The sequence below is a fragment of the Phoca vitulina genome, unplaced genomic scaffold (assembly GCF_004348235.1).
Source record: "Phoca vitulina isolate PV1807 unplaced genomic scaffold, GSC_HSeal_1.0 scaffold38, whole genome shotgun sequence".
NCBI classification, from domain to species: domain Eukaryota; kingdom Metazoa; phylum Chordata; class Mammalia; order Carnivora; family Phocidae; genus Phoca; species Phoca vitulina.
Genome location: NW_022589741.1, coordinates 7,953,070 through 7,969,378, shown reverse-complemented (window position 1 = coordinate 7,969,378; position 16,309 = coordinate 7,953,070). Strand labels below are relative to the sequence as shown.

Genomic DNA, 16,309 nt, shown 5'->3' with positions numbered 1-16,309 from the left:
AAAGTCACTTACAGTCCCACAACTTGGAAATAACAGGGATTCATGTACATTTTGGTTTCATCAAGGTGAAGATTGGAGTTTCCTAGGGAATGGGGATAGGGTGGAGTGGGTGCTAGATCAGACTTTGTAATCAGAAAGCAAAACATACAGGGTGTGGATGTCCACTTGTATCTCTAGGGACTCTGGGCTAAAAGGCATACATTTACAAGGACAGAAAGGCACATATTTTTTTTTTTTTTTAAGATTTTATTTATTTATTTGACAGAGAGAGACACAGCAAGAGAGGGAACACAAGCAGGGGGAGTGGGAGAGGGAGAAGCAGGCTCCCCACCCAGTGGGGAGCCCGATGCGGGGCTCGATCCCAGGACCCTGGGATCATGACCTGAGCCGAAGCCAGACGTTTAATGACTGAGCCACCCCAGGCGCCCCGAAAGGCACATATTTATATCTGACAACTCATTGCAAAAAATTTGGAAGCAGGAATTTGGAGGAACTCGAAATAACTGATTTAACTGACTTGAAAAATCTGAAACATGAGCCTGTGGTGTGGAAAGCCAGTAAGAAGCCAAATGACTCATCCGGCAGAATTTGATAGAGGCTCATGTGGATTTGGGACAGCAGGTATTTGGTAAAGTAGGAAGTGCAGGGCAGGGCTAAAAACAGGTGGATTGCTGAAAATCCTTATTTATATTAGCAGGTAGACCACCCCCCCCTTCCTCAGGGCAACTGCCCCTCCCCAACTCTGGCCAATGGTCTGAGGTTTACTACCTAGAGAGGATGAATCACACAGGTTCTCAAGTTGGAGAGGTTATAAACAGCTGAGGGTTGACAGAGACACTTCACTGAAAACAGAGGATATTAGGTGGAGATCTGCACCTGGAAGTGACACCTCCCACATCCAGCCCCACTCGGCCTCCTGAGTACTAACGACAAAGCTTGCAACCATCTCCCTAAGTCTAAACTATGAGACTGGAAGATCTGTATTTGGGAAACATAATGTGCCCAAGACTGAAGTGCTACAGAGACTACTTTTTGTGAGTCTTTAAAAAGACAATTGTGGGGCGCCTGGGTGGCTCAGTTGGTTGAGCGACTGCCTTCGGCTCAGGTCATGATCCTGGAGTCCCTGGATCGAGTCCCACATCGGGCTCCCTGCTCGGCGGGGAGTCTGCTTCTCCCTCTGACCCTCCTCCCTCTCATGTGCTGTCTCTCTCATTCTCTCTCTCTCAAATAAATAAATAAAATCTTTAAAAATAAAATAAAATAAAATAAATAAATAAATAAAAAGACAATTGTGTCCCTAGACCCTCTTGCAACAAAGCCTAAATCACCAGATATTTGAAGAAAGACTTAACAATGAACTGAACAAATGGGAAAAAAAGTGATTGAGCCTTTTTAATATTCTCAGAAAAATGAGAGAAGAAAATGTGCCCATGAAAAATAATAGATTGCTTTAAAAAGGAAAGATCTTGGATATTAAAATGCGATGGCAGAAATTAAAAATTCAGTGGAAGACTTGGAAAACAAAGTTGAGAAACTACTTCAAAATAGGCCTCCTAAAAGTAGTGAGAAAAGGCAAGAAAATTAAAGAATCAGTTGAGGAGTTCCAAAAGATAGAAGTGATACAGGTTTCACAAAGAGAGACCGAGGAAATAAAGAGTTATTAAAGACCTATTCTGAAAATATTGCCCAGACCATAGAAATTAAGTTTCAAAGAATAGGCAGCATGACTGGCTTCAAACTGAGTGACGAAAAACAAAAACAGGAAGCAAAATAAGGGGCTCCTGGGTGGCTCAGTCGGTTAACTGGCTGCCTTCAGATCAGGTCATGATCCCTAGGGTCCTGGGATCAAGCCCCACGTCGGGCTCCCTGCTTGGCGGGGAATCTGCTTCTCCCTCTCCCTCTGCCTGCTGCTCTCCCTGCTTGTGCTCTCTATCTCTCTGTCAAATAAATAAATAAAATCTTAAAAAAAAGCAAACAAGGCAGATTATCATAAAAGTGTTAGGACGCTAGCAATAGAGAAAATTGTAAAAGTCTCCAGAGGGGGAGATAGGTTACATATAAATAGTTGGGAATCAGAATAGGATCAGACTCCTGAAGACAGTATGGGAAGCTAGAGACAACTGAGTTACAAAACAGAGCTTGAGATACAGTCAAACCGATAACCGAGCATAAAGGTCGAAGAAAGACATTTTGGGACCTGCAAGTTCTTAACATGTTACTGTCCCAAGTATGCTTTTTTTGGGAAGCTCCTGAAGGATGTGCTTCCCTAAGGACTGGCCATCATCCAAGAGAGTAGGCCAGGTGCCGTGGAAACAGGGATGAAAACACAGGAACAAGGTGAAGGCCATTCCCAGGGGTGACCCAGGACAAAAGTCAGGACAAGTGATGAGTGGCAGCTCTCTGGAGGAACTGATCCAGTTCAGAGCAGTGGGGGAGAGAACTCCATCCAGCAGGGATGTCTGCAAGGGATAGACTGCACAGCTGATGAGTATCCTGCTGTGCTGGAATTCTGCTCTGTCATAGAGTTGGGCAATGAATTTGTGAAGTCGTACACTGAACTGAACAATTGGACTAAATTGAGGAAATGGCTAATTCCAGGGAGCAAACTATTACAGAGGAAAGGAAATGAAACTATAGTCCAGTACCTGGAGCTACTCTGCATTGTTTTTACATAGTCATAAAATGTAAACAATAAACATTGGCTCAACTGAACTTTCAGAAGGACAGGAAAAGATGAACTTACCTGTTTGTGTGTGAGAGGATGAGGGGTGTGGCTGAGAGGTGGAATCTCATCACCTCATCATGTAGCAATCAGTCGGTGGGCTGCACATGTAGAAATTCATAAAAAAGCGATATATAAATTCATAAAAGAACAATATATATACCACCTACTTAGAAATGTGGAAGCAAACACCAGAACAAATAGCCAAAAACATTGAAAGCATTTGTTTCTGGGCATTTGGAATTGGCAAAGAAGGTGGCGGGGTGGGTATCTGATTTTTTTTGTACATTATTTTGATTAATAAGAATGAAATGAAACTTTAAAAAGTAGTATCTTAAAATCTAACATTTCGACCAACATCTTGTTATATAATTCTTATGGAATTATAAATATTCTGAGTTTTTTAGCCAAACATCTAAATGATCTGAAAAAAAAAAAAAATCCAAAGCGGTAAAGTAGAAAAGCTACAAAGTTTCCTGTTCCTCTCTCACGAATTATTTGAAAAACCATGCAGTCTATTTGAAAGTATTCCATGATATAAATATATTCAGAAGGACATTCAAGAAATATTTTTGAATAAAAAGTTGAGCATGAGTAGTAAATGTTCCAAGTTTTTAAAACAATGAGCCTGTATTTTTTTCAACTATAAAAGTTATGGATTATGTGCTGTCTGTATTTAAGTTCAATGCTACTTAACACAGGGTCTGGCCATACATATGGGAGATGCTCGCTAAGTGTTTGGATGGAATTGAAATTTTTGAGTGCCCTGGAGACCTGATTGAGCCAAGAATTAAGGGAGGGGGTGCTCTCTGTTGACTTGCTACAATTTGATTTCTCACTTTTCTGTTGGAATGAAAACGAAATTCACAAATTCCTAGAGGCTTTTACTAGGAGTGAAATTCCAAGCTTTTATGATCCTTGTCTGTAAAAGGAACTTACTGGACTCCATGCCTTAGATTACTGACCTACATCTGGATTCTAGATGGATTCATGGTTTTCCTCATAGTCTATAAATCACCCATCCAAAATGAAACCTCTTTAATCTGCTCCAGCCCCAGCTGCTTGTCAGTATTTTGTTAGGAAGAGAAGAACATATAATATAAAAAGTCTTTTTAATTTAGGAAAGCTTTTTTTTTTTTTCTGTTCCCCTAGTACTATTTTATATTTGAATTAGTTGTGTTCTTCTGCAATTAAAAATTTCCTTTCCATGTATTACTAATGTTGCTGATACCTCCTTTTAAGTAGTTTTCCCACATATTTTTAAGATAATATTTAGCCAATACATGCTTATTGTTTATGGAAAAGTGTAGGAGAAAACACCACCCAAAATATTATAACAGCTTCTAGAATGCTCACCACGTGCCAGATATTGTTCTAAATATTTTACTTATAGAAACTCACGTAATCCTTTTGTATTAGTTTTCTATGGTTGCTGTAACAAATTATCACAAGCTTAGTGAATTAAAACAACACAAATTTATTATCTTACAGTTCTGTAGTTTAAAAGTTCCACGTGGTCCCATTGGGCTAAAGTTCAGGTGTCAGTAAGGCTGAATTTTGTTTCTAGAAGCTCTAGGAAAGAATGCTCCCTTTCCTTTTCCACCTTCAGGAACTGTCCATGTTCCTAGGCTCATGGCCTCTTCCTTGAAAGTCAGCCACATGGCATCTCTCTAACACTGTTTCTGTTGTCACATCTCTTCCCCTGACTCCCTTCTTCTACCTCCATCTTCCACTTTTAAGGATCCTCTTGATTGTACTGGGCCCAGCTCATAACCCCACATAACCTCCCTATTTGAAGGCCAGCTGATTAGCAACCTTAATTCCATCTGCAACTTAATTTTCCTCTGCTATGTAAGGTAACACACTTGGTTTCCAGGGATTAGAATGTGGACACATTATAGGCATATTATTCTGCCCACTACACCTCTCAACAACACTAAAGTACCTGGAAGCAATACTATTATTATTATTACCCCCACTTTCACAGATAAGGCACGGAAAAGCTATGTAAATTTCCGGAGAGCACAAAGCTAAGATTTGAACCCAGGCAGTCTGGATCTAGAGCTCAAAAGCCACATTTATACCAAGATAATTCCCCATCACTTTTTACTTTAATGTCTTTCTTTTTTGTGTGCTTTTTTACATAATCGTTAGGTAATGGTTATAATTTTGTAGCCTTTTCACTTATTCTATTTCTACTTAACATTACTACATGAACTTTGCCCTGTATCTTTTAAATAATGTCTGTATGGCATTCTAGTTCAGCCTCAGGGCCTTTGTACATGCCTATCATGCTCTTCCATATTTCCATGTGGTTTACTCCCTTGCACTCACTGTGCAAAGGCCATCTCATCAAGGAGGACTTCCTTGGCCACTATTGCTAAAAAGAGTAACCTAGCACTCTCAGTCCTAACACCCTGCTTTATTTTCTTTACAGTATTTATCAATAATTGATTTCATGTAATGTATGTATATATTTATCCATTATTTCTCTCCCCTACTAGAATGTAATCTCCACAAGGACATGAATTTTATTTTGCTCATTGATGTAGGCATTCAGTAAGTATTCTTGAATAAATGAATGAATAGGGAAAATTTTAAAACCACAGAAAGGCAGTCATGATGCCACTACTCTACCAAATATCAGCAGTCTGCATCTTCTATTCAATGCCCATTTGTAAATATAATTTTATGTATTTCATTATACCATAGAGGCAATTATGTATGTGTGTATCTTAATTAAATATTAAATCCTCTGCGTGTGTCTAATCTTTCACAGATAACTTAACCTCTTTGATATCATTTCCTAGTTAGGAAAAGCATACTTAGATTATTATGTTAAATATAATGACCTAAGTAAAGTACCCAGATAACGTGTGACAAATAATGGTTACTGAGCAAATTATTAGTTTCCTTTGTTTTGATTCCATTTTCAGTATATTGCTATTACTAAATAATGCTTCACTGAACATTTGTTGTTACTGATATTTTTGTATTTATTTACTTTAGGATAAATACCCGGGAGTGGTATCACTGTGTTGGAATGGTTCAAAATATTAGCTAAATTGATAAAATTGAATCAATTTAGGATAAATTTTTATCTCCATTTTAAGTATGAATTTCCTTAAGGACCGATAAGTGATATTATTCTTTATATTGTTTTTTATTTACAGTATACACTTTTTATTATTTCAGAAATACTTTCTTCTATTCCCAGTAATATTTTAAGTCTTCCAAGGTATAAAGTCTCCTTAATGCCTTAAAACTAATCGGTATTTTGCTAAACACGGGGAAATGATTTCAGCCCTTTCTGGGCCGAGTGGATTGCTCACTTACTCAAGCTCTGGATCTCCTTTGAATTTCTTAGAATTGATGCCTAAATTATTTCCTTCTAAGTTTTTTAATTTGACCAATCTTTCTAATTTAACAGTTGCTCTTAAAAATAGATTCATCATTGGTCTGTTGCTGTAGTTGTTTATATCTTTCCTGATCTTAATTTAGTTACAGCATCTGTGCAAAATGGTATGAAAGTTATTTATTACTCCATCATCCAGAGGGGATGCTTGATTCCTGACATTTATATTCCCCTGAACATAAAAACCAGATAAAAAGAAAATCAAACTTCTTGCTTTGGGAACTGAACAGATTGCTTACCATGGTTAGGAGAGAATGCCCTCCCCTGCCTCCTCTTCCTGAATTATAAATACATTTTCAAGGATTGTGTCCCTGAGTAACCGGATAGTTTTCTTTTACATTGCATTTGTTGGGATAATTTGAACTGGGGGAAGGGGGGGGAAGCCCTACTGGGCTGGCAGACGAGCTGAATGGTTAAGAAAAGAGTCTTAGGAGGCCTGCAGACCTGGGTGGGTCATCGACCCCTCTGGACCAGCATCGGTCACTTTGTCTCTACCAGTGAATTCCTGAGCCATCGGTGGGGTTAATAGTCACTAGCTCACAGTTTGTGTAAGGAATAAATGAATACCTGTATGCAAAGTATATGCAAAATGCCACACATTTCATAAGTGCCCCAAATGTTACCTAAGGTAGGAATGAAATGAGCGGCACATGCAACCTTGTGTCCCTCCAAGTCACCCCTGCAAGCTTTCACAGCTTTGCCAGCCTTCTCCTCACAGCTCTTCCTCTTCTACTAAGGGTCCAAAGGCTTTATTGAACTCAAAGGCATCACTCAGGGGTTGTCTTAACTTCTGCATTGAATTATACTTTTTAAAAAGGCTCGTTCTTCCTATTTTGGCCGAATAAAGAGGATCTAGTACAGTTACGTTGATAGTTACATAGAAAGAAACATAGACTTCCCTTGACCAATAGGATTTAATCCCTGCAGCTTTGGAATTCAAGCTGAGGAGAGATTGTTGCCTTCTCCTTAGAGGGAGTTAGCTGAGGCATAAAGAAGTGCTTCCCATATGTGGCAGACCACATTACCCAGGCCACATAGGATAATCTCAGAGCACCAATCAAGGGGCAGGAAAAAAAATCTGAGTTTGTAGAACAGAAAGAAATTCCTATGGTGAACCTCCATGCCACTGAGACCGTGGTACTTAGTTTCATTTGATTTGAGCCGCCTCTGTCCCTTGCCCTGGATTTGTGCCTGAGTTCTGGGCTAGGGGTGGATGATGCTGTGCCTTGTCCTTATTCGTATTGTGTTTGTCCGTGATCGGTCTCTGTAGATTGCTGACTAGCTGTTGCATGTTCCTACCAGCAAGACTGTTTAGGTTCCTAGAATCTCCTTGCTCCCTCTCAAGTGCCAGGAATTTAATCTGAAGCTCTAGTTCCATGCCAGGGCACCAGACCCCCTGTGGAACTGCCTGGGACCCCGACAACCTTCTGCCGCTCTTGGCCGTCCAGGATTTCTCAACTGCTTTCAGGCCCCAGTAGGACAAGGACATTCTGTAAGGCAGCTCGGGCCAGGCTTTGCTGACACAGCACCCAGACTTTCTCCTCTGGATCTGTGTCTCCCAGGGTCTGGGTTCCCCTCTTAGATTCCTGAATCGTGTTTGGAGGTGCTATCATTTGCTTGTCAAGCTTCTTTTTTTCAGACACCCACAAGTTCTACACAAATCTTGCTACCTCTCAGACTCTCTCTTCCTAACCTAACCCAGGGAATCTCAATGAGATCCCAGAATGGGAATGCTTTTCCCGACTCATCACATATTCTTCCAAATCCACTGATTTATGCTTTTGATTTCTCTTACAGTCTTTTGAAACCTGACAAATTATAAGATGGCAGAAAATGTGAAATACCAATTTGTCAGAGATTAGGAAGGAAATGGAAATTAAAAGGGAAAACTTTAAAAGACAAAAGTCACATCAGATGCAATAAAAATTATCAGAAAAATCATAACCAAGTTCAACATTAAGGAACATGTATACACTTTAGAGGAGCTCACCCACAATGAAAAGGAGAAGGTGTAAGAATGATTACTTCTGGTTCCTTCTCTGAACTCAATCTTAGAGATGCCATGGAAGTAGCAAGGAAGTATATGAATCTGAAAATTTAACATTAAACACTGGGCCGTCCCTAGGGAGATAGGGAGTGGTTGCTTCCCCAGGGGGGAGAGAGCAGCAGGTGAGCTGGAGGAGGCGCCAGCAGATGGGGGTGGAGCTGGGGAGCTTCCCAGTTGTGTTCTCTTTCTCCTCCCACCTTACATTTGAGGACCTTTGTCTGTGTCTTCACTGGTGGATTAAAAAACAAAGCCCAAGCCAAAAACAAACATAAAAACAAAAATTCCCCTCGGTGCCGGCCCAGTGCTGCCTGGGTCCACAGGCAACATCGGGGCCAATGTGGGTGCTCACGGTGCTGAGAGGAACACGACAGTCGGACAGCAGGGTGGTGGGTGGTGCTGGGCCTTTACTTCACCCACCCCTTCACGTTTGTTTAGGGCTAGGGAATGAAAGTCAGGATAGAAAATTTCTCATTGGGGGCAGGGGAGAGGAGCGGTACAGAAAAGAAAATGATGGGGACAGTCAGGTTGTGGAACCAGGGTCTTCCACTTTGGCCGCATGCCCATTTCTTCTCCAAGCACACAAGGAGAGGCACACCAACTAGGAACAAGAGTTTGGCTCCTCCTCTCATTTCATATTACTAACCAGGGAAATACAGCTATTAGGAGATACTACCAAAAAAAAAAAAAAGACTACAAAATGAATAAACTATACCACACACAACTGGATTCATGGTCCTAACATGCCAAACATTTAATAATAATTTATATCTTCAAAGTACTTGTTTTATTTATGTAGTGGATGTTGACATTAATAATTTAAGAAATTGAAAGATAAATGTAAATACAACCTTTGATCTTAAATTGGGCATAATCATTAAATAATAAAAATAGAATGTGCAACTTTCAAATCAGGAGAAGAGAACCCTATCTATTTTTTGAAGGGCAGGAAAAGAGAAAAGGGAAGTAGAAAGAAAGCATGGTAAATAGAAAATATGAAAAGTGTGGGGGGAATACATTCTAATATACAAATAATAATAAATGCAAATGAGTTTAACTTACCGAACAAAAGACAGAGTTTAAAAGGTTCATTTAAAAAGCATGTTCTAAGTATGGAGGTTCCTCAAAAAGTTGAAAACAGAGCTACCATACGACCCAGCAATTGCACTACTGGGTATTTACCCCAAAGACACAAATGTAGTGATCCGAAGGGGTACGTGCACCCTGATGTTTATAGCAGCAATGTCCACAACAGCCAAACTATGGAAAGAGCCAAGATGTCCATCGACAGATGAATGGATAAAGAAGATGTGGTATATATATACAATGGAATATTATGCAGCCATCAAAAGGAATGAGATCTTGCCATTTGCAACGACATGGATGGAACTGGAGGGTGTTATGCTGAGCTAAATAAGTCAATCAGAGAAAGACATGTATCATATGATCTCACTGATATGAGGAATTCTTAATCTCAGGAAACAAACTGAGGGTTGCTGGAGTGGGGGGCGGTAGGAGGGATGGAGTGGCTGGGTGATAGACATTGGGGAGGGTATGTGCTATGGTGAGCGCTGTGAATTGTGCAAGACTGTTGAATCTCAGATCTGTACCTCTGAAACAAATAATACATTATATGTTAAAAAAGAAAAAAAAAAGAAAGTAGGAAGGGAAAAGTGAAGGGGGGGAAATTGGAGGGGGAGATGAACCATGAGAGATGATGGACTCTGAAAAACAAACTGAAGGTTCTAGAGGGGAGGGTGGTGGGAGGATGGGTTAGCCTGGTGATGGGTAGTAAAGAGGGCACGTATTGCATGGAGCACTGGGTGTTATACGCAAACAATGAATCATGGAACACTACATCAAAAACTAATGATGTAATGTGTGCTGATTAACACAATAAAATAAAAAAAAAGAAAGAAAAAAAATAAAAAGCATGTTCTATGAATATACCTTTTTAGAAGAAACACATTTAAAACTGAAGGATACAGAAAACTCGAAAATAAATGTATGGAGAAATACAAACTAGACAAAATTCTGATAGCAATTTTGATATTAAAGGTGGAATTCAAGGGGAAAATATTATAAGGGTAAAAGTGGAACGTAAAAAAAACAATAGATCAAGAAGCTAATTAGAAACATATATGCACCTTACAATATAGGCTAAAGTAAAAGCCACAAACAGAACTATGGGGGAAAATAAACAAAACCGTACTTAACATCAACACATTTAAACATATCCCTTTCAGAAACTGCTAAATTAAGCAAAATGTAAATGCATTACAAAATAACTCTGGTGAAAGAGGAAAACCACAAGAAAAATCACAAGGTACTTAAAACCGAACAAATGAAAACACATGTGAAATGTGTGGAACCAGCTAAAGCAGTACTGAGTGAGATTTATAGCTCTAAAAATTATTTATGAGAAAACAACACAGATGAAAACAAACAAGCTAGAGATCGACAGTTTCAGAAATTGGAGCAAAGAGTAACAGAGCAAAATGAAACAACCAAAGGGGAAAGATGTGATGGGTCTAAGGGCCGAAATCAATGAATCAGAGCATAACAGTAGCTAGTGACTAAGGGACGAATCAAAAGTCAGAATTCAGAAACGGAGAAGTGAAGATAAAGGCCTGGCAGTGGACATCCGATCTATTTAAATGCGGAACTAAGAAAATGTGTGGATTGCAAAGACAGAAGAGAATGTGACTATTACAAACCATCACTTGTTGGAACAGGAATAATTGAACGGTGTTAAGCTGAATCATGCCTCGGAAAGGTTAGTCATGTCTTAATTCTGCAACCTGGGACTGCTGCCTTAAATGGCCAATAGGACTTTTTAGATGTGATTACATGCAGGCTGTTAGGGTGGAGAGATCATGTCCATTATCTGGGTAGGGCCTGCACTCAGTCACATATATTCTTATAGGACAGAGAGAGACTTGGCACACAGGGCAGATGAGGAGAAGCCATGGGACCACAGAGGTGGAGACTGGAATGACGTGGCCATGTCCCTAGGAACGCTGCAGCCTCCAGAAGCTGGGAGAAGCAAGGCAAGGAATCCCTCCCAGAGCCTCCAGAGAGGGTGGCCCTGCAGACACCTTGATGTTGGACTTGATTTTGAAACTGATTTTGGACTTCTGGCTTCCAGAACAGTAAATGAATACATTTCTGTTGTTTAAACCACCAAGTCTGGGGTAATTTGTTACATAACGGAAGAAAACTGAGGTGGGAAGAGGGGAGGAAGAGGAAGGAAGTGCGACGCAGTAATTTCCTTGTCTTCTCCAACAGAGTTAATAAATATTGTTTAAAGTTAAATAAAAAAAACCTCTCATGACCCCACCCCGTAACATTTTCATAGTATTTTAGAAATGGTTATCTTTTATATAATACCTCTGATGTTTAGAAATTCATATGTTGAAATCCTAACGTCCAGTGCGAGGGCATTAGGAGGTGCGGCCTTGGGGAGGTGATTAGGTCATGAGGCTGGAGCATCATGAATGGAATTTGTGCCTCTGGTAGACAGAGACTTGCTCGCCTCCCACCATGCGAGAACACAGCAAGAAGGTGCTGTCTATGAGCCAGAAAGTGGGCCCTTTACCAAACAGCAAATCTGCTGGGGCCATGTTCCTGGACTTCCCAGCCTCCAGAACTGTGAGAAATAAATTTCTGTTGTTTATAAGCGACTCAGTCTGTAATATTTTATTGTAGCAGCAGACACGGACTAAGACAGGGCGTTTGCAGAGGATGGAAATCAGATGACTAAAGAGCCCACTAGCATCCCTTCACCAGTCTGCATCCCTGTCCGCGAAGATGAGGGCGGATGGCGTGCTGGCTGTCTCGTAGCTAAGCACTGAGTGACCTCATAAAGGTTCCAAAGTGAGGCAAATGACACTTTGTGCTCCCTCACACCGGCCACATTCACTCAAGTTTTTAGCTGGGATGCCTACTGCTCGCCAGAAAGCCTCTTTGAGCCGCAGACTCCCTGCTTCTGTTGGTCCTCCAGAGGGCCCGGCGTTGACCCCGCACCTAGCACAGCAGACGTGTGCTGGTCGGCTGCCAGGGGGCGGGCTGCTGCCCGCGGCCCCCTCTGATGGTGTGGACAGAGCATGGCACTGTGCCCAGCTAGTCCTCCGGCGCCTGTCTTTTCTTTCTCTGTCCTGGCAACCCGCAGCGCTTGCGTGGCAAGACTGCCAAGCACCGGTTAGGAACCAGCTGGTGCCCCAGAATGCCCCCGGAGTGGGGGAAGAAAAGGACATTTGAAATTCATTTCTGTTGTGCCTCTAATTTGCTGTGTGCCCTCTGAAAAAGAATTCATTTCATTTCCTCATGTCTTTTGTCTCATCTATAAATGAGATGGTTGGACCAGAGGAAGGTTCTTTACAGTTTTCTTATTCTGTGACACTAACACTTACTAGTTAAAAAGCAGCAACAATGTAGATGTTTCTATCTATATACGTGTGTTTATCATAAATAATAGTGGTCGGCAGGGATCCTTTTGGAATACTGCAGCCGAAACTCTTTTAAGGGCTTTTGCAAAAATATTATGTCAAGGTAAATGACATGTATCTCTCAATTAGGTAGTAAAGGACAGGAATGGAGTTTAAATTCTACTGCTTTATGCTCATATTTTATTGGCTTCATTAAACTTTGCATTTAAACACAGTATATGTCTATAATTTATTAGAAAATCAAATGGCAGTGACATTTGGTGCGGGCAGATGAGACACAAAGGTTACATTTGCATGAATCCATGCTTTAGTTTTTAGTTTTGGGTTCTGACTTATAACAGAGCCCTTTCCCTAGTCATTAAGTCATTCTATAGATGTATTGATTAGATGATAATCTGTTTGGAACTAGGAACTGTTTCTCGTGGCCTTTAGAAAGCACTCCAGAAACGGTTGAAGGGAGGAGTGCTAGAGGAAATTATCCAACCATGAGTGTGGATACTGCTTCGATTCGTGGTCTCATCTCAGTGCAGCCGGCCCTCTGTTGGTGGTCAATTCTCTAGGTGATTTTGGTCACTTCCCCCCTTTTCCCTTAGACAGGATTCCAAACCTTCATCATTTACCAGAAGCCACCTTTCCAACCCTTGCTGCCTTCACTCTCAGCAAATGACTCCAACACCCACTTCAGTGTGGAAAACGAGGTCACACCAGTGGAATGATGCTTGCACTCATGGACTTTGTGCTGAGTACAGGTTGGTGCCCTATAGACTATAATACCCTCCCACAATGCTGTGAAGTGGTGTAGCCAGCTGGGAGTTCTGGGACCTGGGAGCCCATCACCAATCACCTTACACTTGATGGTGTTATTGTTGGCTCATTATGGGACAGCATGCAGTGAAGTGTTGTACTTTACATCACAGACCTGATCTCTTCCAACTCTTATTTTTCCTTCCTTAAAACCTAGGAATATGTCTATACACCTACTCAATCTCTCCTCCCTTCTGGCAGGATCCTTCCTTTCCAAGGCCCACCTTCCATTGACACATTTGGTTGTATCATCCCCTGTCTTCTCCAAGACCTTGCTTTTTCGCCTGCATCTTCAGTTTCTCTCTCTACTGGCTCCTTTTTGTCAGTCCAATTCATTCTTGTATTCGTTCATGCAGATCAGATTGAATAATTTATCTTAATCCTCCCCTCCCCTTTCCTAGGATTAAAGGTCCACCCCTTTGCCATAGAACTCAAGCTGTTCTCTTGCTCTCCCTTCTCTGGGTCTATTTTCTCTTCTGCAAAATGAAGTGGTTGGACAAGACCAAATTCTTTATAGCTTTACTATTCTGTGACACATTAATATTTAATCAGCAGCAATAATACAGACATTCCTATCTGTATATTTGTTTTTAATTCAGTGTCATAATCCCAAATAATAGTGGGCAGAGTCTACTTTCCAACCTCATTGCTGTTGGGTTGCTCATGGGACTGGCTGTGACCAGTGCAATGTGCCCAGAAGTAATAGTGTGCCAATTGCAGCCAAAGCTTCAAGAAGCATGGCATCATTTTGCTCGCCTTCTTGTTTTCCAGTGGTGTACTGAGAGAAGAATATGACCTAGGTAGTCTCTAGTCTAAGAAGAATGAGGAAGCACATGGTGCACAACCCCCAGCTTGGAGCCAAGCCCAGCCAAGCTCATCCAAGATCAGCTGAACTCAAGCAAACCCATAGATCCATGAGCAAGAAAGAAATGCTCATTGTTTTAAGACATTGAATTTTAGGATGATTTGTTATGCCGCATTATTGCAGAAAATACTAATGAATATACTACACAATCCATTTTTCCAGTCAACAATTATCTATTGGGTAACTGATAGATACCAGATACTTGTTGTGGGCTTCAGGGATGCCATGGGAAATAAAACAAAGAGGCAAAAGTAAGCGAACAAGGTCATTTCACATTCTGACAAATGCTATGAATAAAACGAGATGGGGAGAGGTGAACAACATGGATGGGAGCTGTGGCAGGGTGCACCTCCAGCGTGGGTCCACTCTGCTGCAGGGAAAGCCTCTGAGAAGGAAACATTTGGATGAGACATGAACCCCAAGGAGGGGGCAGCCAGAAGATGATGTGGTCAGAGTACATTTCTGCAGAAGAGCAAGGTCTTACAGTGGCAATGGACTTGGCTCAGGAACAGACTTAAGTGTCTCTCCAATAACCCAAAGCTGTAAAATTAACATAAAAATAATTCCAAAGGTCGAAAGTGGGGCTGATATCTAGAAATAAAACCAAGCCTCAGGCAGCAGCTAAGCCAGACCAGAAAACAAGGGTGGTTGCAAACAGAGGCAGGTTCTGGGCTGGCATTTTTGGCCACTTGTCATAGGCCTCAAGGGTGGGGCAGGCTGGCTTCAATGTGCGGTTGGACAGATCTCTGGTACTCCACCGGGCTGGACAGCGTGTCTTTTCATTCTCTGCATCCTGTATAGTGTTGCTTGGGCCCAAGATTTTCCATCTTGGCTAGTGATGCATTACATTGTTTTCACTGGATGCAAATAATTTCATAATTTTCTGTGAGAAAGCTCTGTGTGCTCATTTTTTGTCATCCCCCGCCCCCCAGTTCCCCGTTCTTTCAATCAAAGTGATATGCACACGTGGTGTGGAGTCAAGGAGGCCCATAAGGCTTCTCCGTGAGCAGCCCCTCATGCTCACATTCACCATCCCAGAAGCACTTTCACTTCTTTCACCTGGTTATTTGGCATTTCACCTTCTTATCTTTAAATAACAGACTTAGTGCTTTGTCTTGATCTGCCATTTAAACCTATTTTATATTGACTCCTCATGATTGACTATGAGGATTTAGCTTTCTTTTGTCCCTCCGCTCTCACCAAACACATTTATCTACTGTATAACCTTTTCCTCTCAGTATGATGTTGATAATTTTATTTACATCATCCAGTATGTTCGGTATTTACATTATTATGATTATACAAGTGCTCTTAACAGCCGTGTCACAATAAAGTGTAATTACTTTCCCCTTCTGTGGTAGGCAGCCTCTAAGACAGTCCCCAATGATCCCTGCCTACTAGTACTCAAGGCCTGTGTGTCCCTTCCCCTTGAGCAGGAGCTGGGCTCATTGACTTGCTTCTAACAAACAGAAAATGACAGAAGAAACGAGAAGTTGCTTCTGAGATGAGGTTACATACAGACTGGCTTCTGTCTGTGGCATTTTCTTTTTTTTTTTTCTTTTAAGTAATCTCTACGTCCAACATGGGGCTCGAACTCATATCCCTGAGATCAAAGAGTCACACGTTCTAATGACTGAGCCAGCCAGGCAGCCCTGCATTTTCTTTGTTTGCTCACTCCCAGTGTCATAGAGTTCTAAAGAAGTCCTCCCGAATTCCCATTACACAGTTATTCAAACACTAATCTCAGTACTGTTGTGAAGGGATTTTGCAGATGGAATTAAGGTTCCTAATCATTAAGGTTCCTGACCTTAAAATGGGGAGTGTTATGAACTGAATGTTTGTGCTCCCCAAAATTCACATTTTGAAATCCTACTGCTCAGAGGGATGGTGTTAGAGGGAGGCCTTTGGAAGGTGATGAGGTCACAAGAATGGAGCCTCATGATGGTATCTGAGCCCTAATGAAAGAGACCCCTTTCTGCTCTGTGGGGACACAGCAAGAAGACTGTTGTCT

The 16,309-nt window shown here is 41.3% G+C and overlaps 1 protein-coding gene across 1 annotated transcript in view; it reads right to left on the bottom strand.

The window, feature by feature from the left end:
* Positions 1 to 16,309, bottom strand: part of CUNH11orf53 (chromosome unknown C11orf53 homolog) — a 396,668-nt gene that overhangs the window by 125,129 nt on the left and 255,230 nt on the right. The window contains exon 8 of the mRNA XM_032428142.1: positions 2,744 to 2,823. The gene's annotated coding sequence lies outside the window, so the exon portion shown is untranslated. The remainder of the gene's footprint in view (positions 1 to 2,743; positions 2,824 to 16,309) is intronic.